The sequence below is a fragment of the Haliotis asinina genome, chromosome 9 (genome assembly GCF_037392515.1).
Source record: "Haliotis asinina isolate JCU_RB_2024 chromosome 9, JCU_Hal_asi_v2, whole genome shotgun sequence".
Classification (NCBI taxonomy): Eukaryota; Metazoa; Mollusca; class Gastropoda; order Lepetellida; family Haliotidae; genus Haliotis; species Haliotis asinina.
The window spans coordinates 56,722,244-56,747,898 of record NC_090288.1 but is presented as its reverse complement, the minus strand read 5'-3'; the positions used below and the strand labels follow the sequence as shown (position 1 = coordinate 56,747,898).

The following is a 25,655-nucleotide window of genomic DNA, read 5'->3' as shown; positions in this document are numbered from 1 at the left end:
AATACTGATAATACAAAACATTGTCCTATTGTGATTGAGGACATGGATTTATATATAGGAACACGCCGCTGGAAAATTACTTTACCAATTTAAGCCGAGTAGTTGTGACTTTGTGATATATCTTCAATGTAGTCAAGGTGAAGCCGGGGTCACGTTAGGATATGCAATGAGGAATATCTTCCTGAGACCTTCATACAACGGATAGAAAAACTTTCAGCATATTAATGATGGTGAACAAAGAGTAGATATATGCTGCCCAACTCTTATAAATAGTTCCTGATGTGCATCTCCATTCTCCATACAACCCCTATTAAGCCTTGTGTCAGTGTGGATGTTTAATGTATGTGATACATTCTAAATGTAATGAAGAATCAAGTCTTTCGAACAGAACTCTATATACGAAAGGTTCAGTAAATGGGTAGATGTGCTTTATATTCGATATCACAGACCTTCACAGGGTACTATTTGGCAATTCGCTTGCATAACAAGAGCTTTCCAGCTATTTTCCTTAAATAAGGCTTCAGGCCTCTGGTATCTGCCTTTGAACAACGGCTTGATCTTACGTTTCCCGAAAGTTGATTTCACAGAACCTGCTCTGGAAAGTTCTCAGAAGGAAAGTACCACATTCCAGGTCCCATCCAATATTTCAAGCATATATTCTAGACATTTGGGATACATTTCCATTTTTTTTTCAGGCGAACAATGGACTTGTTTCTGCTTGTTAGTCTTGAGTACCATAAGAAGAAATACTGAACTGTAGAAAGAATCCGGATATATAAAAATGACAGTCTTCGTGACATCCTAAATGTTATCCTTATAAGAATATTCGTGAGTGAGTTTAGATTTACTCCACACTCAGCTATATGGCGGCGGTCTGTAAATAATCGAGTCTGGAACAGAAAATCCAGTGAGCATCCAAACAATTCAAACAGCATGATCATGGATCTGCGCAATTGGGAACCGATGACGTGTCAACCAAGTCAGCGAGCCTGACCACCCGATACCGTGAATCGTCTCTTACGACCAGCAGAGTCGCCTTTCATGACAAGCATGGGTTGCTAAAGGCCTATTCTACAATGGACCTTCACGGGTCCATAATTCAAGATACATAAAGGGTAACAGATGTCACATTTTGGATAGGTGTTAGATCAAACAGAGCAGCTGGATGATGGCAGCTGTTGCACACAGCAGTATATACTAGTATTCCAGCCTGTGAGCGTCAGGTACAAGTTAGACCAATTATGTAAAGGAAAAGTGTGTTACGACCAATGGCTAGTAATGTGAAATCTCACCCACCAGCTACAGTTGCAGCTTTTCTACGGCTAGCTTTGCCAGCGTTTTTCGGTCAACTTTGAATGAGTTCAGGGCAGGAAATGTATCAAAAAATTCAACATACTTTGGAACAACATTCATAGCTGACGAAACGTCTGCACCAACTTCCCCTTTCACAAAGTTTATGATGTCATCTTGTGTCAGTCTGGCTCCCTCTTCCAGTTGGACGCAAGCACATATCTCGTGGTGGAGAACCTTGTCGGGAACGGGAATAATATAGTTCTGCTTAATCCCAGGGCATTTGGCGAGCTTCTCCTCAAGCCATGTTGGATAAAGGATATAGGGTCCGTGCATGATGGCGTCAGAGCTTCGGCCTTCAACAAACACCCCTTCGTGTCTTTATAACCCACGTCGCCTGTTTCGAACCAACCATCTTGTATGGTTGATAAATGTGGGTCTCCAATGTATCCTTCAGTTACAGTCTCTGATCGTATGAGGATTTCTCCACGAGCATGGGGTGGAACTTCAACCATTCTTGAATCAACAACCTTTACATCCACGCCTGACGCTGCAAAACCTGTTATATTTTCCTTAAAGTCACAAATATTATCCTCACGGAAAATAATGGTACATGCAACCCCGACTTCTGTCGAGCCATACGCGTTTAGGACAGCATCAGTGAGTTGCCCAATGGATTCAAGACTTTCTTTCTTCAATGGTTGCCCAGCAGTTATAACTAAATTCAATTTGTGATTCTTCGATTCCCACGTGTCTCTTTGTTTGCAGATACTGACAATCTGGAAAGACGAAAGCCATGCTATTTTGATATCCTCCTGACAGAAGATATTCCATTCGAATTGGAGATCGTCTGTGGGGACTCCAACAGAATCATCTATCAGAATCTGATGCCATCCAAGTAAAAGGAAATGATGTGGGAATCCTCCAGACCAACCAAGTGGGGCAGCGTTATAAATAGATTTCCCAATTTTGCCATGAGCACCCATCATTTCAGTTACCATCTTTCCCACCGTCAGAAGGGTCTTGTGTGAATATGGGACAAGCTTCGTGTATCCTGAACTCCCTGATGTTGTGAATATTTGACCAACATCTGACGGCTTCGTCTTGCTGTTCACATACCTATCATTTGACGGCAGTGATCTGAGAAACTCACATTCTGGTTTCTTTGTTTTGCAATATACCACATTCTTCAGACTTGGCACTTTGACACATCTGATTCCAGAGCTGTATTTTCCACCCGATACGACCTCGAAAAATCCACTACAAATACTCCAAGCCCCATTTTCCTGATCTGGATCCGTGATGAGAGTTTTGCAGTTAGCCTTTCGCATTGATTCAATAATATCTTGACCATCGGAACGTAAAATTTGACCGTTCATTGCCACAGCTCCAGCTAAATGAACACCAAAGTTTGCTATCACCCTTTCTGGACAGTTGGGAAGAGCAATGCACACCACATCTCCATACTGAACACCAAGTTCAGTCAATCGGAAAGCAAACTTACTAGACAAAACAAGCACATCTCCTCGTGACAAGATGTATCTGCCATTCTTGCTCCAGAAAATGAAGGCGGGTGTATGGGGATCAGTCTTTCCCCAGAAGAAGATTCTATCAGGAGTTGTTTGATCCATATGGGTTTCCATTGATGAATTGTATCTGGAAACAAATGTATAAAAATCCATAATCATAAACTAGGCATTAGGTAAGTCGTCTGAATACCAGCCTGTTCTAAAAGACAGTTTAAAATTGTTTTGTCCAATTACTGCAGATATTTCTTCATGCAAACGTATTCAGGAAATATTGAATTTCTCAGAGACAGAAAAAAATGAGTGACTAGTGAGTTTGAGACGTACGCTGAGTAGTAGGTTCAGTTTCATGGTGGTATCCTTTGCGGATATTTAGAGAATCTCACTCAAGTGTCTTATGGTTACAAATATCCGAGGCTTGCCTAGGAAATTTATCTTTTATCAACAAGTGTTCATATATCTGATGTCAGAAGACACTTGTTAGATAATATCATCCAAAATCCCTTGTCATTAGGATTTAGTGAAAAATGTACATCTCTGAACACAGTACTGCCATACGATTTTTAGTGCAGTGATGTCATAGCATTGTGACGGCATTATGTTCATGACGTCATAGCATTGTTAGGACATTGTAGAAAATCGACTGTAACAAGATGCGTCCCAGGAGATATCATATGATCTCACACAAGCGACATCTCCTGAGAAACACAGTTTAGGATGATAAATTGTGGTACATGAAAAGTGATGATGAATTATATAATAGGTTGTTTGGTGTGACAATAATGTACTTGAAATACTAAGTGAGTTACTATTTAAACGGCAGCATGGCACTCATGTCATGACTGTTACATCTGTCTTATGACTATGAAGTCTGTCAACTAACATGGAAAGAGGTAGAAATTATATATTTAAACTAGTATATAATACTTATGACGATTACTAATATTATACAATGTAGCCAGCAAACATAGTTAGACTGTCACGAAAATAGTTTTCCAGCTCCAGACCAAACACTAAATCTAAAGGAAACTTGCGATTCCAGTCCTGTATATAATTGTTTTCTGACACTAAGAACAGCCTTAATGTAAAGCATGCACGCAGACTGTAGAGTGAAACTATTTATAAACGCAATAATCAAAACATATGAGGTAAAATAAATAATACATTTTGTACATAGTCCGACTTCACTACAGACAAACTGCGACACAATCAAATGGAAGCACGTCATACCTTGTATGATCATTTTACACCACAATTGTTGAGTCGTTGAGCAATTTTCTATGGTGTCATAATAATGTTAGAATAAACGTGTAAACAAGCAAGACATTGTAGGGCATAATTATTATACTCATTCCATTTCATAACTAGGAGAAGATCCAACCCATTGCTTCCCTTCTCATACACCAATTCATATCAAGCATGTTTTGCCAGAATATGTTGATGTTTCACATAAAAGACCACGTTTTATGATGATATTCCCACTTTATCTGAACCTTCAAGAACATTAATTGTTGTTTTCCTTAAGATACTCGGACTGGTGAATAGCCAAAGCATCCAAAACCATGTAGGCGAATTTGCCAGGGTGTACGAATGACCTTAAATGGAATGTAGCTACCAAACGGCTGATCGCTTCGAAATTGTAGAGTATACAATTATGGGCATAAACGGAGTAATAAACTTGTTCTCATAATTATTTGTGTTATTAAATGCATCAAAAGGAAAAATCTCTTTTTCACTGGTTCAACAAAACCTCATATTCGATCATTTTAATGATAAACTAAGCCATATCGAGTTATCTCCCTTTATGACGGTTCCTGAAACATCATGGCGGAACGTCAAAAAATGCGTCTCACTTTGCCGAAGGTAGAATGCTGTTATGTAGAATGCTGTTATGTAGAATGCTGTTATGTAAAGCTTAATTAACAGATCGTAATGGTAATAAACCCGTCACACGATGTTTTGAAATGGTGGACGGGACTGTAGTATAAGGGTCTTTACAAGGGTCTTTCAGTCCCGTAACCCTTTCAAAACACCATGTAACCTAAAGGATTGTCGGAACACAAAACCACCAAACAAACTGTTTTTCAGCTGTTACTCTGTATCCCTCTAATTTACACAACTGCAAATAGGATATGTCGAAATAACTCCCTTCGGCCAAACCTGGGCAACGAGTTGGATGCATAAGAGAATATCCCACCCGCAGATCGACATGACAGGATATTTATTATTATTTGTAGAGAGAGAGAGATGCTTTATTTCAGCATTGGAGGCCGCGTGACCCAGAGTGCAAATACAAAGTATTCACTGAACATATATTCATACAATTCTGTACTATAAATGTACATTAAGGTGTGGGAGATTAAGTACAATTATACATATTCCTTGTAAGGTAAATGGCTAGACCTTTCATGATGTTTTTATTTGTACATGACATCAAATGAATAAACTTGTCTCTTGTTGGATACTGACAAAAAATATTGCGTAGGAGATTATATCTACTTTCCTTAAAGGTCACATGCAACGTAAAACACAACTTTGCAGATTCTGGTACCTTCCGGTGGGCACTAACCGAAACAAATCATAAAAAATGCCAATTCAACCTATAAAGTTGAAAAAAACGCGATGAAAAAAAAGCCCGCGAAATCGGAGTTTAAACGTTTCACTAAATTCCCCCCAGCGCTGGGGGGAAAACTGGTTTCAGCAGCTGTGCTGCGCTGCGTCCATAACACATGCGCAGTGAATAGGTTCGCGGAGCTTGAAACAGTATGCATGCCCAGCGTCTGAGGTCGTGAGCAGTAGTCTAGTCTTGGTTGTGTACACAAACAAGTAAATAATCTACTCGTTACGTAAAACAACTTGTTGATTGTTGTAAGCAGTCTCTGTCACAGAGAAAGCTCAGTGTCTGGTTTATTCACACCTATATGTCTGTCTGCCTGTCTGCTAAAGACAACATGCAATACACAGCTTCAATCATTGACCACGTGCAATTTGAACTTAACACCTATCAGACTATACGACATAAAGAAAATAAGTTGATTTATGACTCGTGCACCCGAGTCCCGTGTGTGCCACATTATGTAATTAGGCACGTGTGATACACATGACATGTTTTTATGTCTGTGGGTTGCAAACAAACTACATTCATTTTTTTCGGATGACTGGATCTGACGGAAACTAGTGCAAACTCTTGTCAGATTCAAGTCCTGCTTTGTACTTGGACGAAAGACAGATTCCAGCCACGCAGTGGTTTACCATCTCTACTGACATGACTTTTTTATTGGATCGAGCGCAAATTCAGAGAACATGTATTTTCCAAACCCAACATCTCTATATACATTCTTCATGGATAACGACTTCTTTTAGTGTATATAATTTTGTTTGACAACAGTATATGAATCCATACTGAAACGACGCATCAAGTACACAAAAAGAAGTTGTTATCCATAAAGAATCTTACTTTCTTGTGACTGACTATACTTCTGAAATGCCCATCAAACAGATCATCTTTCTGTACACACAATGAACCCTAAGCATGTCAGCAAATGAAACAGCCAATCGGAAGCCGCCGTTACACTTGAGTGCACATCCACACGCTATGACTGGGTTCGGTCTCCCCCGGGCTTCGTTTCGGGGGAAGTAAGCCCAAGTACAAAATATTGCACATTTGAATCGCGATTGTACGCTTATAGTTTTGTTTATTTGTTTTTTTAAAAGCATCAATGTATATTATATGTCATGAATAAGTGATAAATGTGTTTTAATTATGTTTGATTTTTTGGTTGCATGTGACCTTTAAAAAATGGACAGACAAGTGCGAAATGAAACTCATCTTCAATAACTTTTAAATTGCAGCGTTCACAAAACAAATCACTCTGATCAGCACATTTGTTAGAACGCAGTTTTGAATTTTTAAAGAATGTGATAAGCATCAACTTGCAAGTGTTTTAATCAAATCTCTATCAATATCAGCATTTAGATACTTTTCTTGTTCAAAGACTGTTTTATAAGAAGAGTAGGTTTTCAAGAATGAAGACGCTTCTATTTTCCCATACCAAGACTGAATGTTTAACTCTATACATGTCTGTTTAAACAAAGTCATAAAATGACATACATTTCCACATTCTTGAAAAATCCAAGCATATGAATAGCCAGTTTGAAATAACAACATTCTGACATGTGAAGTCCAGTTTACACTGCCAGTTTCATCATGGGCTTTAAGCATATTATAACAAGCACGGGGGTATCGTGTGGAGTCCATATTTATACACGGGCAGAAGTAATTAACTGATAGATGATAACGTCCTAACTCACCAAGAACTGCATTTGATCATCGTTTCCACAAACCAAGATAACGTTTGAAGAAATTACTCTGAACTCTTTCTATACTTTCCCTAAAGTTAAACCCCCACATCTCACTGCCATAACATGCAATGGGTGCGATGTTTGTATCAAATATGGACAGAATAGCCTTCAAAGAAAGATCTGGGTAACTTTTCAGGAGCTGGTAGATAGCTGATTATTATTTGTAAATTGTTATCATACGCCGGGTATTTGGTAGTTTAATTGAATAATTAAACAAGACTTACCTGTAAGGTGAAGTTTGGTTGAGATTCTCCGAGGTATGGGGGAGCAAGTGAGGTCATGTTAGATAGCACGACAGGGATTGGCTCAGTCTTTAAAGAGTTTGCCCAAGAACATAAATAAACAAAGAAAGAAGTGGGATGGAGGGTGAGGCACGTGACCTCACTTTACAGGTAAGTCTCGTTTAATTATTCAATTCTCCTTCGGCATCAGGTCACGTGATGCCACGTGAGATTTTAAAGCAGTTCGAAGAGCAAACAAACATAAGGTCATATTAAACAACTTTGATCATGGTAAGATATGAAAACCATGTCAAATAAACATCAATAATGATCTCAGGTCCTCGGCAGTACCAGTTCTACAATTTGGGAATGTCACACTTCTTCCAGGATATTTCTACTGGTAACCTAACTTGTGACACAAAATTTATTTGAAACTAATCATTCTTTGAGGAAGACAAAACAACTTCACTAAATGATTGGGGTTGCTCTACTGGCTTATGGTGAAACCTTGCAAACATACCAGTAGAACACCATCCTGCAGCTGACATAATGCTCTGAATCGGTAGTCCCTGGGCATGTGCTGCACTTGTAGATGCAGCCATTGTACTATGTCCTCCATATGTTCAAGCATCAATACCTGCAGCAGCTAGTATTAATCTTAGCCATCTGGAGATGGTCACTGCATGATAAGGTGCATTAAAGCTCACAAGCAGCTGACTACCCTCTCGCAACTTCTCAGTTGTAGATAAATATGAGTCAAGACACTGCACAACACACAATGTCACATTGTCAAACCGCTCAATTTCAATTCATTTAATGCGCACTCCTGGTCTAGACGGCTTCACAACACCAGGTATAGGGATGACTACTTTGTTCTCTAATCTAATCATATTCTCTATTCTAAGTTACTGAAGAGATTGTACTCTCTGACCACTAACAAAAGCTAACAACATTGTAAGTTTCAAAGTCAACATTCTTAATGACATCTCTGTATTACAACCTAAAGATTCAACTCTGGTCCAGAACGTTTTTTACATTCCAAGTCACTTGATACTTTGGTAAAGAGGGTCTCAAATTGAAAATATACTCATGGAAAAATTTAAAGGAACGCATGTTTTTTGGGGCAATTCAAAATTTCTGTGTACTAAATTCAGCGCCGTGTATTATCGTTTTCGTGAAGAACAGTTCACTCAAACTCACCATAATGCTTTCCATGCACGTACACTACGTGCTCTTGAAGTTACATGCACTTAGATTTACATGTTAAATGTATGTGCACTGTCAAACACAACGGTTAAAAACATTGTTAACATGGCGAGTCAGTACTTAACTTTGGCACAGAAATGGGAGGCAATTGGCGTGGTTAATGGGGGAAGCTCATTACGACAGGTTGCAACAACTTTTCACAAGTCTGTTAGCGTGATATCCAGACTTTGGAATCTCTATAGTGTTACAGTTAAGAATTTACCGTGACAACAATGTAACAAATCCCCTTGTAAACCAGCAAAACAGAACAAAGACAAGATGTTTACGTTCAAATTCTGTTATTGTTTTACCACGAGAGCAAGGTAGACAAAGTCACAAGTCAATATAACAATGCAGATTTCAGGCACAATTCAAGAGAGACAAAATCTAAGTCAGTGGGTCACAAAAATACAATATATCAAACTCACCAAAGTCTTGATGTGAGAGGGAACAGCTATGGCAAAATGTAAACACAGCGATCGGTGCGACAGCAGATAATGTAGGTCTGGCGTTGACGGATTCGATTATCAAACGTGGCAGAGATGTAACTGAGTTTGAGTGTGAGTGTCCCCCTCTGCACGGCAACCAGACTTTTTATATATTTCTACAGTCATTTCCGAAAGTTCGGGCACAGACGAACATCGTCAACACTGTAGAATGCCATAGAATAAGTCTCCCGAAAGTAAACATTGAAAACTAGGAGCAGATAATTCCGGAAAGCCAGAATGTAAAAGTGTTGACCAGCTATTAATATGAAATGTGACCCATCATATTAAATATTCAAAACACTAAATGTTGTGACCGAATTAAAAACATAAATATACAAGAAATACACACTCGTAACTCTCTACTCCTTGAGGAAAAGAAAGTTTCGCAGAAACGTTCTGTTACAATCATAGCAATAATAACATAATAACATGGCATGTAATAATATGAGCAATATGAAAAACTTCTTGCAAAATTACAATGACAAAATGCAGTTAAATACATACAGCATCATCAGGTCATCATACATTTACACCCTGGAAAGTGCATCAGCACAAACATTGTCTTTGCCTTTAATGTGTTTGATCACCAGATTGAACCCTTGCAAGGTCAAACTCCACCTCATAAGTCTTTGATTCTTGTTCTTCATTTTGTGAAGAAAAGTCAAGGGATTGTGATCAGTAAACACTTCAGTTGGCAAAGTGGTGGTACTAAGGTACACTTCAAAATGCTGTAAAGCTAACAAAAGACCTAATGTCTCTTTCTCAATGGTAGAATAATTTCTTTGGTGCTTGTCAAATTTCTTTGAAAAATAACAAACTGGATGTTCAATTCCTGAATCATCCTCTTGAATAACCACAGCATCTGCACCAACATCACTTGCATCAATTTGCAACTTAAAAGCTTTCTCGAAATTTGGTGCCTGCAATACTGGAGAATTCATGAGTATGGCCTTGACTTTTTCAAATGCAGTCTGACAACTGCTATCCCACTGAAATTTTACCTTTTCCCCCAAAAGGTTAGTGAGTGGAAATACAACATCTGAGAAGTTTTGACAAAACTTTCTGTAAATAGCCTTCCATACCCAAGAATCTCATGAGTTCTCTCTTACATTGAGGTACTGGAAAATGTACAATTGCCTGAACTTCAGCATGAACTGGCCATGCCCTACAACATGCCCTAAAATTTCACTTGTGCCCTTCCGAATTCACACTTGGCGAGATTCACAGTTAACTTCGCCTCTGACAGTCTTTTGAAGAAAGCACGAGTCCTTTTAAGATGGTCATCCCATTCCATGTCATAACTGATGACATCATCCATGTACGCTTCAACACGATCAAGGCCTGATGTGACATTGTTGAAGAGTCTCTGGAACGTCGCTGGAGGGTTCCTCAGACCAAACGGCATCACCTTGTATTGATACAGTCCATCTGGTGAAGTGAATGCCAATATTTTCTTTGCATGCTCTGTAAGTGGAATCTGCCAGAAGCCCTTCAGTAAGTCAAATTTAGTTATATACTTGGCTTGACCAATGCGATCAATGCAATCGTCCACTCTTGGAATAGCATACGAGTCAGTTCATGAGAGTGCATTGACAGCTTTCATGTCAGCACAGCAGCGCCAACCACCTCCACTCTTCGGCACAAGAAGACATGGTGAACTCCACGGACTGTCACTGGGTTCAATAATGTCATTGTCCAGCATATATTTCACCTCCTTCCACAGAATTTCACGCTTCACTGGATTCATCCGATAAGGGTGTTGTTTTACAGGCACAGCATCACCAACATCTATATCATGGCTAGCAACATCAGTTCGACCAGGCACATCAGGAAATAAGTGAGAGAACTCATAAATCAAATCTGACATCTGAACTTTCTGCTCAGGGGATAAATGCGATAGTTTCTCATCAAGGTGAGCTAACACATTAGAATTTCTCAACTTTGGTGAAACATTATCACTAAGATCATCAAACTTCACATTGCTAACACAATCATCAATGTTGTCAACATTTTCACAATTGTCTTTAGTACAATCAGAAACTGGGGAGAGTGTGGCAATACAATAGACATGTTTGGTTTCTAACCTGTCATGATATTTCTTTATCATGTTGACATGACACAATCTCTTCTGTTTACGACGACCAGGTGTCAAGACGACATGGTCTGTGTCGCTAACGTTTTTGTGAACAACATATGGACCTTGATATCTTGCTGTCAGTGGTTGACCAGGTATGGGAAGCAAAACTAACACTTTCTCACCACAAGTGAAATTTCTCTCTTTAGACTTTCTGTCATAGTTTAGCTTCATTTTTTCTTGTGAAACTTTCAAGTTTCTTCAGGTCAACTTCTGCACTTCAACATCCTCGCACTGTGCACTAATAAGCTGCTCTCTGGAAAGAACATGTTCACCACCTGACAAACTATCTGACTTATAAAGAAGTGCTGAAGAGCTACTACCCTCTGAAGATAAGTCCTCTGTCTCCACCTCACACAAAGAATGATCCATAAAAGTACCTGACAAATCATAAATGGTATCATTCTACAAAGAAGTCTTGGAAGAAATGCCTTTCGACATTGAACGAGTCACTGCACAAGAGGGAAAAATACCCGGAAATTCATCGTCCAACTTTTCAGTACTAACTGAACTCTCCGGCGAAACAGTGACAACTGGATCAGCGCCAACTTTAGCCCCCATAAGATCATTACCGATCAACAAATCAACACCCGGAACTGGGAGAGAGTCAAGAACACCAACTTTCACCTCACCTGAAATCAGATCTGAGGTCAAATTCACAAAATGGAGAGGAGCAGAAGAATTGCCACTTATACCTTGAAGCAAAACATCTGAGTTAGCTGAAGACTCATCACAAAAAAGCAAAATATCCTTCATAATCAGAGATTGAAGAGCTCCAGTATCCCTCAAGATAATAATGGGCCGTGGGGTAGAATTATCTCCCATAAGTGACACAACCCTTATAGCTAAAGGACAAAAACTCCTTCTGAACTACAGACTCTGGAGACTTACTCTCACAGACAAAACTCTCCTGAGAACCACCTGGAAAGAAATGCTTAGGTGCGATGGACACAAAAGCATTTGGGGAACCTGTAGCCTGATTTTTAAACTGGAGTTTGTAACATGCAGACACCAAATGACCTTCCTTCTTACAATACACACAAACAGGATCAGAACCACTGGTAGTCTTAGGCTTAGACTGAAAAGTATGTGACTGCTTGCCACTAGAATTTGAACCTGTTCTAACACCACTGTAACCTGCATGTCCTGAAGTCTTAATCGGGGAAAAGCCCTTTTGGCCAGAAAACTTTACATTACTCGGAGACCTAAAAGAACTCTTGTGAGGCAAACAATAATCATCTGCCAACATTGCTGCCTTATGTAAGTCTGCCTTTTGTTCATCCAAATAAGTCTTAAGGTCAGCATGAACAGTCTGCTTGAAATCTTCCATCAACACAAACTGTCTCAAACCATCAAATCTGTGACCTCCTTAGACCCACATCACCTATCAAACAGGCACCCGTGGCGAGCCACCTCCTCGTGGTGGGTGCTGGGTAACGCCAAGAGCTCGCCGACACCCCCGTAGTGGACCCGGGGGGATATTTGGTCCACCAACCCGTTTGCCGTGGGTTGCGGCCCTGTGTCGGTGGAGGAGGGGATCCTGGTGGTTGAGGGCAATGGGAGCAGGACCAATGTTCCTATTGCTCAACACACCACTTTGGCCCTTACTTCACCTAGACGGGTGGTAGAACTGGCCCAGTTCTATCAATCGGCTGGTCACGCCAAGCCCTGAGCTACAACTATTTCATGCTCAAAATTTATGAAACTGGTAATTTGATTTTTCATGCTTGGCTCTTTGGAGATTGTAATTTGAAATTCATCATTTTATATCTGTTTTTGCCTAGAGTCGTATGCCCAGAAGGCGGTGGCTCATGGGCCAATCTGGTGGAAATATTAATCTTTTGATTTTTCTACTGGAGTATATCATCCGGGTATCCTTGGTGCTGCAAGCTGGAGGCCCGCTTGCTTTGGCATTGTCCTTGTGATACTCCGTGGTGGGTGGGGAGCTCGGATGATGAACCATTTAAAACCAACTATGGCTTACGAAACCCCCATTAAAAAAGCAAAACGTCCACTGGACCCTGATGAAGATGATAATGAACACAGACCGACCCAATCAATTGACTACTGGCCACGCTTTATAGTGATCGAGACTCATGATAAGACACCACTAAAGTTGAACCCGTTTGCAGTATCGAAGGCTATTCAAGGCATTGCGGGTGATGTCAAAAATGTTAGACGCTTGCGTTCAGGAGCTCTTCTCATTGAATGTAGTAAACGACAGCAAGCTACAAACCTGATGACAACTGAAATGTTGGTAGGAATTCCTGTGTCAGTCTCAGCTCACAGGACGCTCAACACTAGCAAAGGCATAATTCGAGATCGTGATCAGTTGTTTGCGGACATGACGGAATTAGATATTGGGACAGAGATGAAAGATCAAGGTGTCATGCATGTCAAAAGGTTTACAACCCGGAAAAATAAAGAAACTGTTCCAACAAACACATACTTGTTTTCTTTTTCCTCGCCAACTGCTCCAAAATCTGTGAAAGCTGGATACTGTAACATCGCTGTTGATACCTATGTTCCTAACCCATTAAGGTGTTTTAAGTGCCAAAAATTTGGACATGGAGTGAATAGTTGTACATTGTCTGTCACGTGTGCTCACTGTGGTGAGCAGACACATACAACAGAAGATTGTACCAACAACTTTAAGAAATGCGTTAACTGCGCCGGAAGTCACTCGTCTTTCTCAAAAGACTGTCCAGTTTGGAAACGGAACATGGAAATCAACAAAATCAAATATACTCAAAACATTAGCTTTGCAGATGCAAAAAAACTTGTCCAAAGATCAGACTTAACAGAAACTTATGCTTCTGTTACCCGAACATCGCCTTCGCCAACCGTGAATGTAATCAAGTCTTCTGTTTGCTGTCAAACCAACTTAACATGGATTAATACTGACACTCCTCAGACTTTGCTACCTGAATCATCCACTCAAACTGCTGACGTACTTCCGGAGCCCATGGGTGTTCAGGATGTACCTTGTACACAGGAGAAATTATCTCAGACAAATGCAAAACGGACGTCTCAATCCAATGTGAAAGAAACTGAGAAAAACAAGCTTAAATCTAGATGTGAATCTTCACAAAAGGGTAAAAGTGGAAGAGCCTCAAAGGGGTCTAGTAACAAAATCCAACTTTTTAATAAGTTCGGATCCTTGGAAGATATGGATGTTTCCGAAAACATCCAAACAAGGGCACATAGCTTGTCGCCCTCCAAAAGAGTGCGGGGTAGATCCCCAATAAATCCCCCCAAAAGATAGTTTATTCCAATAATATTGTACAGTGGAACTGCAGAGGACTGAGGACTAATTTACATGAATTACAGCTAATAGTCCAAGATTTTACACCTTCAGCGTTATGTCTCCAAGAGACATATTTAAAACAAACAGATACATTTGACCTTCGTCATTTTAATACATATCATTGTTTTTCACCTCCGGGTGATAGAGCCTCTGGTGGATCATCCATTCTAGTCAGACAAAACGTTATTCAAAGCCCTGTATCACTTATTACTAACATGCAGGCTGTTGCAGTGAGAATTACTTTACATGTAGCATTTACGCTATGCTCTCTCTATATTTCGCCGTCTTCAACTTTTGCCAAAACTGATCTTCAAGCTCTATATGACCAGCTCCCGAAGCCCTGTATTATAATGGGAGATTTAAATGGGCACAACCCACTCTGGGGTAGTGTAACTACAAACACTAAAGGGAAATTGTTGGAGGACTTTTGTTCCGACAATGATTTATGTATTTATAATGATGGTTCCAACACATATTTACACCCTGGTACTGGGACTTATTCTGCTCTCGACTTGTCATTGACAAATTCCGAACTATTAAATGAATTCGAATGGTCAGTCCACAATGACCTGTGTGGAAGTGACCATTTTCCTACTATATTAAAAGCTGTAACTCCATCTGATGTTCCTCCATCATCAAGGCGGAATTTTAAAAAGGCTAATTGGGCTTTATATGAAACACTGTGTGCTGAAAAACTAAAACCAGAACGTTTTATTGACGTTCCTGATGCTATTAAATCTTTTTCTGATGAACTGAATTCCATAGCTGATGAGTGTATACCAAATTCCTCTGTAGTTCCACACATAAGAAAACCATGGTTCAACGATGAGTGCAAACAAGCTAGGAAGGCAAGGAAGAAAGCAGAACATTATTTCCGTCGCCATCCTATGGTGCATAATTTAAATAAATTTAAAATTTTAAATGCTAAAGCACGGCGTACGTTTAAACAAAACAAACGCCAATCTTGGCAAAATTATGTGTCCAAAATAAATTCTCGGACACCCATGTCCAAGGTATGGAACATGGTCCAGAAAATCAAAGGTAAAGGTACTAAATCTACTGTCCATCATCTTAAACATGGAGATCAATTGCTTACTGATAAATCAGATATTGCTAATAAACTAGGTGAAACCCTTGCTAAACACTCTTCCTCTTCTAATTATGTACCAAAATTCCAGCAATATCAAAAACAAGAAGAAAAGAAAACTATTAATTTCAATTCTGATAATGGGGAAGATTATAATGAAACGTTTTCTATTCATGAACTCCATACTGCTCTTGATCAAGCTCATGACACTGCTACTGGAGCTGATAACATACATTATCAACTCCTGAAGCACTTACCGGAATCCTGCCTAGAAACTCTTCTCAATATTTTTGATGATATTTGGACATCGGGTAACTTTCCTCCGTCATGGCGTGACGCCATAGTAGTACCAATACCTAAAACTGGACGTGATCATACGGATCCGTCCAATTATCGACCTATTTCACTAACTAGCTGTGTTTGCAAGACCATGGAACGCATGATAAATAATCGACTTGTTTGGTACTTGGAAACAAATAATCTTATCACAGATATACAGTGTGGTTTCCGTAAAAACAGAAGTACTGTCGATCACTTAGTGCGTTTAGAATCATTTGTTAAAAACGCACTAATTAATAAACAACATGCTGTGTCTATCTTTTTTGATCTTGAAAAAGCATATGACACAACCTGGAAACATGGTATTTTGACGGATTTACATGACTTTGGTTTGCGAGGTCGTTTGCCTCAATTTATTGCCAACTTTTTAAATGACAGACAATTCCAGGTCCGTGTGGGTTCTACCCTGTCTGATCATTACAATCAGGATCAGGGTGTTCCACAAGGCAGTATTTTATCTGTCACTCTTTTTAGTATCAAGATCAACAGTTTATCAAAAGTTTTAAACGATTCAATTGATGGATCGCTTTTCGTGGATGATTTTAATATTTCTTGTCGAGGTAAAAACATGCATACTATTGAACGGCAACTGCAGTTGTGTTTAAACAAAATAAATAAATGGTGTCTTGAAAACGGCTTCAAATTTTCGAAGTCCAAAACTAATTGTATACATTTTTGCAGAACATATAAGCCACATAAGGACCCAGAACTATCTCTAGATGGCACTCCCATCAAAGTTGTAAAGGAGGCCAAGTTCTTGGGATTAATTTTTGACTCACATTTAACGTTTCTACCACATATCAAATCCCTCAAAACTAAATGCCTGAAGGCACTTGACTTGTTGAAAGTCGTTTCAAATTCTAAATGGGGAGGGGACCAAGCTACCCTCCTGCAACTTTATCGATCACTGATCCGGTCAAAACTTGATTATGGCTCCATTGTCTATGGTGGAGCCTGTAAAAGCAACCTGAAACTTTTAGATTCTGTTCACCATCAAGGTCTAAGACTTTGTCTTGGCTCCTTTCGAACTTCACCTGTTGACAGCCTGTACGTTGAGGCTGATGAGCCATCTCTTGAGCAGCGACGTATCAAATTAGCTTTACAGTATGTAACAAAATTATATTCCAGTGAGTCAAACCCTGCATATAACTGTGTTTTCAGTCCTCTGTGTGAGGACTTATACAATATGAAATCTTCGCTTGCACCGCCTCTTGGTTTAAGAATTAAACCATTTCTTGCTGCTGCCGGCATTGAGCTGGAAAATATAGCTCCTTCCCGTCTTCTCTCTTCTCCTCCTTGGCAGTTGGTTAGGCCCCAAGTGGACCTAACACTGACCACATTTAAAAAATCAGAAACTAATGAATTACAGTATAAACAAGAATATCATGAATTGAAACATAAATATAGCAGTTATAAATCCTTATTTACAGATGGGTCCAAGGACGGTGGCGCGGTGGCTTGTGCCACTGTCATTGGATCCAGAACAATATCTTCTAGATTACCAGACAACAGTTCTATTTTTACCGCTGAGGCTAACGCCATATTAACAGCTCTTAAATATATTCAAAGACGCCATAAACATAAACAATATATATGTGTTGAATTCTCCATCACAAGGGATAAATTTTTCAATGTCAAAACTATCAAGGACCTTTTTAGCACTGTTAGTTGTCATTTAATTATTGGTTTTTTAAAAGAAATTGATTTTTTGGTGGAATTTTGAAATTATGTTGTGTAAATAGATGCATTTTAATGATTGGTAGTTTGAATTAGTAACTTGAATCTTTGGTGGCTGTACCCTCAAAGGGGGTTGAAGTATTGTAAAATTATTGTCCTCCTGAGAGGGTACGTAAGTCCACAAACATTCACAGTAAATTTAAGTCCAGGATTTTAATCGTAGCATTCATGTTCTTTTAATTTCGGCTAACTTTTCATACAATCGCCAGCAGCTGAAGGGATGGTGTAAATCCAACTAGGGACCATGCAGGTAGCAAAGGTACTGTAAGTCCCCATGGTTCCTAGTGTGGTGATCTACCTTCTGTTGTTGGCGATCTATAGTCTGTTTTTATATTGTATTGTCTAAATAGTGGTATTAGTTTTAACTTTCCATGCTAGTTTTAATTGAAATTGTGATATTCTAGTTGTTTTACTGTCCTTCGTTGACGGGTTTTTATGATTTATATATGCTCTTTTTCATTGTTGAATGTTCTCGTCACGATATGGCTGAGATATTGCCGATGTGACGTTAAGTATTAACTCACTCACTCACTCACCTATCAAACAATGTTTCCTTTTCTCTAGCAAACTCTACCAAAGTCTCATTGTCCCTTTTATGAGCATTTCTGAATTTCTGACAATAAGCCTCAGGTACTAACTCATAAGCTTTCAAAAGTGTACTCTTGACAAGATCAAAATCTGAGCTTTGCTTTACTGACAAAGCTGAAGAAGCATCGTGAGCTTTACCCTTCAAAACAGTTTGCATTAAGATAGTCCATGACTCCCTAGGCCACTTAAGATTTTCTGCAACTTTCTCAAAATGTAGAAAATATTTGTCTACTTCCTTCTCATTAAAAGGAGGTCAAATGTGGAAGAATCTAAGGACTGAGATGGGTTTTCAAGTTTTTTCAAAGCAATTTCTTTGTCAATTGCCAATTTCTTCAGTTCTGTTTCTCTCACTATTTCTTTCACCATCTCAAACTTTTTCATTTCCATCTTTTTTAGTTCTTCTTGGTTTCTTGGTTTCAACATAGCCAATGAGTGTATCCCTAAGTCCTCTGCAACTCCACATATTAGAAAACCGTGGTTCAACGATGATTGCAAACAGGCTCGGAAGGCACAGAAAAAAACTGAACATTATTTCCGTCACCATCCTATGGTCCACAATTTGAACAAATATAAAATTGTTAATGCTAAAGCTCGGCGTACTTTCAAGCAAAGTAAACGCCATTCTTGGCGTATGTATGTATCAAAGATCAATGCACGTACACCGATATCAAAGGTATGGAACATGATTCAGAAAATCAAGGGTAAGGGCACTAAATCCAGCATTCAACACCTTCAAGATGGTGATCAGCTATTGACTAACAAATCAGATATCGCAAATACACTGGGTGGAACCCTATCCAAACACTCTTCTTCTTCAAATTATGTACCTGAATTCCAAAGATATAAAAAAAACAGCAAGAAAAGAAAGCTATAAATTTCAGGTCTTCAAAGGTGAAGATTATAATGATTATCATGATTATTCATGGGCTTCATACTGGTCTTGAACAAGCTCATGATACTGCTACAGAAGCTGATCATATACATTATCAACTCCTGAAACACTTACCAGAATCCTGTTTAGAAACCCTTTTAAATATATTTGATGACATTTGGACGTCGGGAAAATTTCCGTCTTCATGGCGAGATGCCATAGTAGTACCAGTCCCTAAACCTGGACGTGATCATACTGATCCTTTAAATTATCGACCAATTTCTCTCACAAGCTGTGTTTGCAAAACTATGGAACGTATGATAAACAATAGACTAGTTTGGTACTTAGAGACCAATAACCTCATAACAGATATTCAGTGTGGTTTTCGTAAAAACAGAAGTACTATTGATCACTTAGTGCGTTTAGAATCATTTGTCAAAAACGCTATAATTAATAACAACATGCAGTGTTTATATTTTTTTATTTAGAAAAAGCCTATGATGCTACCTGGAAATACGGCATTTAAAAAGATTTACATGATTTTGGACTGCGAGGCCGATTGCCTCAATTTATTTCCAACTTTTTAAATGACAGACAATTTCAAGTCCGAGTGGGTTCTACCCTGTCTGATCATTATAATCCGGATCAGGGTGTCCCACAAGGCAGTATTTTATCTGTCACTTTATTTAGCATTAAAATGAACAATTTATCTAAGGTTTAAATGATTCAATTAATGGATCACTTTTTGTGGATGATTTTAATATTTCTTGTCGTGGTAAAAATATGCATACTATTGAAAGATAACTGCAGTTATGTTTAAACAGAATTAACAAGTGGTGTATTGTGAACTGTTTTAAATTTTCTAAATCGAAAACAAATTGTATGCATTTTTGTAGGAGATATAGACCGAATAAGGAGCCTGAACTATTTCTAAATGGCACTCCCATCAAAGAGGTAAAGGAAGCTAAGTTCTTAGGTATACCTTTTGACTCCCACTTAACCTTTTTACCAAATATTAAGTCCCTTAAAACTAAATGCCTGAAGGCCCTTGACTTGTTCAAAGTCATTTCTAATTGTAAGTGGGGAGGGGATCAAGCTACCCTCCTGCAACGTAATCGATCATTGATACGTTCAAAACTTGATTACGGCTGCATCGTCTATGGTGGAGCCTGTAAAAGCAAACTTAAACTTCTTGATTCTGTTCACAATCAAGGTCTAAGACTTTGCCTTGGGTCCTTCAGAACTTCACCTATTGATAGTCTCTATGCTGAGGCTGATGAACCATCTCTTGAGCAGCGCCATATTAAGTTAGCTTTACAGTACATTACTAAATTATACTCTAACCCTGCCTATAACTGTCTTTTCAATCCCCTTATTGAGGATTTATACAACAAAAAATCTTCTCTTGTCCCGCCTCTAGGACTTAAACTATTTCTTTCTTCGGCCGGCATTGAGCTCCAAAACATAGCTCCTTCCCGTCTTCTTTCTTCTCCTCCTTGGCAGTTGGTCAGGCCCTAAGTGGACCTAACATTGACTACATTCAAAAATCAGAAACTAATGAATTACAATATAGACAAGAATATAATCAACTAAAACATAAATATAGCAATTATAAATCCTTATTTACAGATGGGTCCAGCGGCCTGTGCCACTGTCATTGGATCCAGAACAATATCTTCTAGATTACCAAAGAACAGTTCTATTTTAACAGTTGAAGCTAACGCCATACTAACGGCTCTTAAATATATTGAAAGACACCCTAAACGTAAACACTACATAATCTATTCTGACTCTCTTTCTTGCCTTCAGGCTATTAAAAATATTTCTTGTAAACATCCACTTTTAATTGACATTATTGAACTGTATAATAATCTTGCTACTGGTCAATACGACATCGTCTTCTGTTGGTTACGACGCCACGTAGGCATTTCCGGTATCGCAATGGCCGATCTTGCTGCCAAGGCAGCACTCAACAAATCTGTGACACCACTTCTTATTCCATACTCTGATTTTAAAGTTAGCATTAGAACTTACATCCGTGATCTGATACAGAAGAAGTGGGACACCCAGGTGGGTGTAAATAAATTACATGAAATAAAACCGTAAATTGGTTACACCTACTTGGGTTGTCAGTCCAGATTTGAAGAGGTCATCATGCGACGATGTCGTATTGGCCACACACGATATACACATAAATATTTGCTTAAAGGTGAGGATCCTCCATTCTGTATCCCTTGTGATGAAACAATCACAGTCAAGCATGTTTTGCTTGACTGTGTTGAATATTCCATCACAAGGGATAACTATTTTAATTCACAAACTATGAAGGATCTTTTTAATAACACGAGTTCTCATTTAATCATTGCATGTTTAAAAGAATTAGATTTATTGACAGAATTGTAAATAGATAAATATTTTATTATTGGAAGTTTAAATTCGTAACTGTGCTTGTTAGTGGTTGTATCCTCAAAGGGGGTTGAAGTACCGTAAAACTATTATCCTATTGAGAGATCTATTGAGATCTACCTTCAGTTGTTGGCAATCTATAGCCGATTTTTATATTGTATTGTCCTCTATAGATAAACTGTTTTAGGTATAATTACTAGTTTCACGTTCTTTTCTGTGATATTCTAGTTGTCTTACTGTCCTTCGTCGACAGGTTTATATAATGCAAATATATTCCATTTCAGTGTTATGTTCCCGTCACGATATGGCTGAAATATTGCCGATGTGACGTTAAATATTAACTCACTCACTCTAAGTCAGTGGGTCACAAAAATACAATATATCAAACTCACCAAAGTCTTGATGTGAGAGGGAACAGCTATGGCAAAATGTAAACACAGCAGATGATGTAGATCGGGCGTTGACGGGTTTCAATTATCAAGCGTGGCAGAGATGTAACTGAGTTTGAGTGTGAGTGTCCCCCTCTGCACGGCAACCAGACTTTTTATATATTTCTACAGTCATTTCCGAAAGTTCGGGCACAGACGAACATCGTCAACACTGTAGAATGCCATAGAATAAGTCTCCCGAAAGTAAACATCGAAAACTAGGAGCAGATAAATTCCGGAAAACCAGAATGCTAAAAGTGTTGACCAGCTATTAAAACGAAATGTGACCCATCATATTAAATATTCAAAACACTAAATGTTGTGACCCAATAATAATTATTACCGAATTAATAACATAAATATACAGGAAATACACACTCGTAACAATAGAGCGACTGGTGACGTTAAAATGAGGCGTGGTCGGGGACGGAAAAAGAAAACCATCCCACGGGATGACCGGACCCTACGCCTTATTGCTCTGCGAGACAGGTTCAAATCCTCCTCCAAAATCAATACGGAATTTAGGTGAAGAACAAACGTCAGAATTTGTTCACATATATATAATTTGTGTATTCGTCTTAAATCGGCTGGTCTAAAAGGTCGCCGTCGATTGGTTGGAATCAACATGACTGAGCAACACAAGCGCTTGAGACAGCAGTGGGCACGGAATCATGGAGGAAAAAGCGTACGTCAATGGAGAAACACCATGTTTAGTGATGAGAGCAGGTACACACTAGACCATAATGACGGTCGAATTCGAGTTTGGAGACGCGTTGGGGAAGGTCACAGTGACTGCACCATCAAACAGCATGATCGTTATGGAGGGGGCTCTGTTATGGTGTGGGGTGGCTTTACCTTTAACCACAAAACATATCTTGTGCATGTTGATGGCAGGATAACAGGTTTACGATATCGTGACGAGATCTTGAACCCGATTGTGATCACCTTTTCGCGTACAGCAGGTCGAATGTTTGAGTCAGAGCATGACAATGCCCGCCCTCACATCGCTCATGTTTGTTGGGACAGACTGAGGACTGCAGGTGTCCGGGTGTGGCATGGCAATGGCCGGCTAAAAGTCCTGACCTTAATCCCATTGAACATCTTTGGGATGTTCATGGCCGCAATGTTCGGGACAGTCCTGTTCAACCCAACAATTTGAATGAACATATCGTGGCTCTCCAGGAAGAATGGCGTAGAATTCCGATTGGTACCACCCGTGCACTCATTCGCAGCATGCCATGACGATTCCAAGCAGTTCTCCAGAGTCATGGGGGACTTCGCAAGGCCAACATCTGGCACTAAAGGGTCTTTGTTCTGATCCTGACAATAACACAAATGTTTCAAGAGGTAGGACTTGTATTGTTTCTGAGTACTACCTCTCCAAGAGTTCATAATAATGTCAATGGCGTCACTGGATAAGCCCTGTCTTTCCAAACCTGACCTGATAAATGACACACCATTAGGTCCATTTTCCCTGTCAGGTAGATGCAGCGCTCTCTGTCCCTGTGGCTACTGAAGTGGCGATAAAACATTCGTAACACAAGCGGGTACCAGCTCTGAGTTGTCCATCTCGGCAATACTACAAGTCCCTCTGGCCGGTCCTCCCAGATCTTGTGCAGAACTCGCTCGGGTAAAAGGGAGGAAAAGCATAAACTCTCAATTCTGACCAGACATACATAAATGCCTCCACTGCGTGTGCCTCTGGATCTAGTTTCCATGAAATGTATTTTGACACTTGTTTATTGAGGCGGGAAGCAAACAAGACTATATCAGGCACAAAATAGGTCCTTGTGATTGCTTGAAACAATTGTTTGTTGAGTGTCCATTCAGCCTCAAAGTTTAGCACACCTGGCAAATGAACTGCAGACAACCACATGTTGTTACATTTTGCCAACAACCAAATCTTTCTAGATAACTCATTGCACAGTTCTGGCTTTGTTCCAACACCCATGTGGTTGATACAAGCTACTGCAGTAGCATTATCAATTCTAAGCCTGACATGCCTCCTATGGCATTTAAAGGCTGATTTTATGCAAAAAAAACACAGCTAAAAGTTCAAGATAGTTGATGTTCTGAAATTCTGATTCCTCTAAGGACCATCTGCCACCTGTTTTCTGATTATTAGATTCAAGCACTGCTCCCCAACCGACAGCTGATGCATCAGTTGTGAGAGTTATTGAGGGCGATTTCCTGGATATTGGCGCGCCATTACACTTGATATTGTCAGCCCACCAAGTCAGATCTTGTCTACCTGCCTGTGATAAAACCATACATGCACTGAAGTCTCCTCTTGCTTTGCTTAAAGCAGCAGCTTTCTCAACTTCTGTTTAATGAACACTGGTCCTGGTCCAAAGGGCACAGCAATAGAGCATGCTACCATCACGCCTATGAGCCAGTTCTGGATGCTTATTCTCTTCTATCCAAAATGAATCCAAGAAAAACTATCTGCTGACATGGCTTTAACACAGACTTCTCATAATTCACCATAAACCCCAGTTTTTCTAACTTATTTCTGGTAGTCTCAATATTTTCCAAGTATGAATCTTGTGAGTCACCTTGCAGAAATGAATCATCAATGTAGGCCACTGAAAGGTATCCCATACCTCGTAAATCACTGAAAACAGGCTTAAGCAGTTTGGTATTGTAGGTGCTGAACTCAAACCAAAAGGCAAACATGTGTATTGATAGGTAACACCCTTCCACACAAATTTAAAGAACGTTAGGGGAGGTAATCACAATCTCAACTCTTCTCTCGTTCACGCCTGAACACCCCGCACCGCTCTGACTGTCGAAAGACGACCCACCTTCACCATGTACTGCTTCTGCATCTTATGAATTGACATAAGCACCTCTCTGTCACTGATGCCAATGGTGCCCAACTCGTGGGTCGCCATCTTGGAATTCTCTGGGGTTGACCCGTCTCTAGTTTCCATGTTCTCACATCTTCGAGGGACATCAAAGTCTCCTCTATCTGGAATATCACCTTCATTCTGATCCGATACTATAGGCATACGTTTCAAGAGTACATTTTGCATCTTCACCAATTTTAGTAAGAGATATTTGACTCAATGGTATTTGACTGGTTTTGTTTTTGAGACGACCCCCTACCTGTTTCCTTTTATAGTGATAGTGAGTCTCCATGGTAGCTATGTACTTAGTTTCAGCATGAAACTTATTATTTTTGCGACAGGTATCGCTAATAAGGAAGCTGAGTGTAATTTAATAATTGGAATATAAAAAGTGCCCTTTATAATACAATATCATCGCCCACTAATTTGCATACAGCTATAGTATGTAAGTCTAAAAGTCTCTTTGGAAAAAATCCGCATTGCGTATTTGTGCACTGATCTCTCCTCAGTAAAGTCCTTTTCTCACTATTCCTATCTCTCTACCACTGGAACTGTAGTTAGGCCAATCATATATTTTAACAACTATTTCACACTTTCAACATATCAACTACATGATGTAAAAAACACCACACCACTTTTTTTCTATATCCGACAATACTTTTAAAATATCTTTAAAAATATGGAACATGTATCTAAGTGTTGTGGGTTTTTTTTTCATAAATCAAGCAACATAATATTCCTAATATTTTTATTTAGTGTGTGTGTGTGTGTGTGTGT

The 25,655-nt window shown here is 39.3% G+C and overlaps 1 pseudogene; it reads right to left on the bottom strand.

Annotated features, from left to right (window-relative positions):
• Positions 1–752: 752 nt before the first annotated feature.
• LOC137296600 (3-[(3aS,4S,7aS)-7a-methyl-1,5-dioxo-octahydro-1H-inden-4-yl]propanoyl:CoA ligase-like) overlaps positions 753–25,655 on the bottom strand; it is a 35,031-nt pseudogene continuing 10,128 nt past the window's right edge.